The sequence below is a fragment of the Microtus pennsylvanicus genome, chromosome X (assembly GCF_037038515.1).
Source record: "Microtus pennsylvanicus isolate mMicPen1 chromosome X, mMicPen1.hap1, whole genome shotgun sequence".
Classification (NCBI taxonomy): Eukaryota; Metazoa; Chordata; class Mammalia; order Rodentia; family Cricetidae; genus Microtus; species Microtus pennsylvanicus.
The window spans coordinates 54,810,358-54,813,110 of NC_134601.1; positions in this window are offsets into that span (position 1 = coordinate 54,810,358).

A 2,753-nucleotide genomic window follows, 5' to 3' on the forward strand; every position below is an offset into this window, starting at 1 on the left:
CATTGCTACATTTCCAGGACTATCTTGGCTTTAAAAAAAAAGTCTACAAAAATCTCGGCCCGTGAGGTACCTAGACTTCATCCTACTGAGCCATCCCCACAGTTCAGGTTCAACCTAGGATCAAGTTGCCTCCTCCCCAGCTTACTTTGGTAAGTGGCCAAGACCTTGGATACCCCATACTCTAATGATTCCATGAGCTGTTTGGGACATGCAATATTGCCACCAGAGGAGACATGAGTGTCCTAGTGATCAAGACCTTCTCTCATGTACCCTCCTCATGATCACAGGCTACCTTGGTTCATACAACCTGACCAAGATACCAGCCCAGTGAGTGGCCAAGGTTCTTCTTCGAGCAGCTTCCTCAGACCCACAGGTCAAGCAGATCACTGACCAGCTCCTCCTGGTGAGTATCCCAGCCACTGTCCTCAATGTCAACCCAGAGTCCAAGGTCAGCAGGGTCTAAGCATCTCAAGGAGCAGCACAAACTGTAGAAAGATCAAGCTTCTGCACCTGCCCTTCACATTCATACTACCAGGCCTAGCAGTGGTCACAAAGCCTGGTGAGTTCCTACAAACCTCACTGGCTAACGCCATCCTCACAAACCTGACCTAGCAGGACTCAGTCAGATTGTCTGTCATACTGGTCCAGTAGGACTTGAGATCCTGACCTCTCAGTGTGGCACTAATACTCTGTGATAGCTTGAGTAGCAATGGCTTCACTCTAGCCCAGCCTGGGGAAGGATCCAGACCCCTGATACTTCCAAGAACATAGACCTCTGTACTTCAAGGAACATCACCACATCCCCAGGCCTAGAATGGCTGCAGCAGCCTGGGCGCCTGTCCTTGTGAGGGAGAAAGACCCTGCCCTCATGCCTCATCCTCACACTCCTTGGCCTAATTCAGGGAAAGGAGCACACGGGCCTGCCAAACCTGGTTAGTGACCCAGAATGTTGTCCTCCTGCCTCACCCTAGACTAAAAAGTGATCTTAGAATCCCAGGCATACTTTGTACCAGACAAGACTGGTGAGTGACACAGAACCCTGCTATTGTACAACAGTCCCACACTACCAGGGCTATCACAAGCCACATAGCCTGCACCCAAGCCAATTTCTGTGTCCCTGAACTCTGCCATCCTATGTCATCCCCATAGTCACAAAGCTGTATTGGACCAAGTCACCTAACCACTGGTGTGCCCTGGGTTCACCAATATGACCAATACCAGACCATTTCATTGGCCTAACGATCCAACAACAAACAGCGTGGGCAGCAGTCGATCTCTCTCAGGAATTCCGGGCCTTTTGTACCACCCAGTCCTCACACGCCCAGGCCTAGCTGCGCAACTTGTTTATGAGCACAGACTAACAAGAGCCCAGTATCCTGTCTTTGTCATTCTCACAGGCCTGGCTTTGGTTCTTACAGCTTGACCAACAGCAGAGTCTGGTAAGTCACCAAGAAATCCCCTTCAGTGCCTTAGTCACACTCCCACAGCTAGTTAGATTCAAGGAGATCCCAGGGCAACACTGTCTACTGAGTAACTAAGACCCAGCTCTTATTGGGCCAACTCCACAGTCCCCAACACATCTGGGGTCAATCAGCCAGGACACTAAGTCAGACTGTTGAATTATCAAGACATTGTAATACCACATCATTCTCACATCTGAGGCCTAATTTGGACTTAGCCCAGTCTGGTGAGGGATACAGAAACCCATCTAAATTCACCAATAACATGTGTCCATTCCTAGATAGAATCAAACAGTCTGGGCACTACCCCTGACTGGTAAGACCCTAAGACCCTGACTGCCTAAGACACTGTTTTCTAGCTCGGGCCAATAAGACTCTGTACCATTCCAGCCTGGTGAGACCTGGAGATCCAATCCTGCTGCTGGCGTATGAATCCTCGCAGCCCCAGCTTCCATCATACAGCCTGCCCCAAACCAGCATCTTGAGTGACCAAGGCCCAGCTGGGTGAGGGGAACAACTCCGCAACCCTAACGGGTAAGTGATAAGGACCCTGCCCTTGCACATTGTACACCATAGCTGGGGTGGCTGACTTGGCCTGCTGACTCACCCATAACCCTGCCTATCTGCAACATTAACACAATCCGAGGCCTATCTTGAGCTACATCCTTTTGTGCTAATCACACAATCCCAGTGAGAAGTCGGACCAAACTTTGTTCATTAGTTTACCCTGGTATGTGATCAAGACTAAGCTCTCTCCAACGACACAAACCACCCAGTACTGATTGGGATCAAGTAGGCTGTGGAGAAACAGCCCTGTATTAGTAATCAAAAAGATCCACTGCCGCACCATCCCCATATGCTCTTCCCAGTTCTAGCCAGGCAGATTTCCCATCAGCCCCATCTAGCGAGTACTTTTCACTTCAATACACTCACAGGACAAGATATGCACTCCATGTGTTAAGCCCTGTGCTCAGCCCGTTTAAGAATGTACGTAACTTTGCCTCTCGCAATTGGAAATACAACTCTTGGGATGCTTGAAGGCTTCCAAGCTGAAGATAGAGGTGGCTACAGAGGTCAAAGTGATGTGGCCAGGCTGTCTCTCTTCTCTCATCTCTTCCCTGCACTGTGACTTCTTTCCTCTGAAAGAAATGTTTTGTACAAAGCCCCCACACTTAGAAACTGCCTCCCTCGTGGCATAGCTTTCTCTAGACCACCAGGTCTTACCAGAAGCATGGGGTGGCCACTCTCCCTTCAGCGCCACACTGCTGAGCTCTCTGCCACTCCCGGCATCCC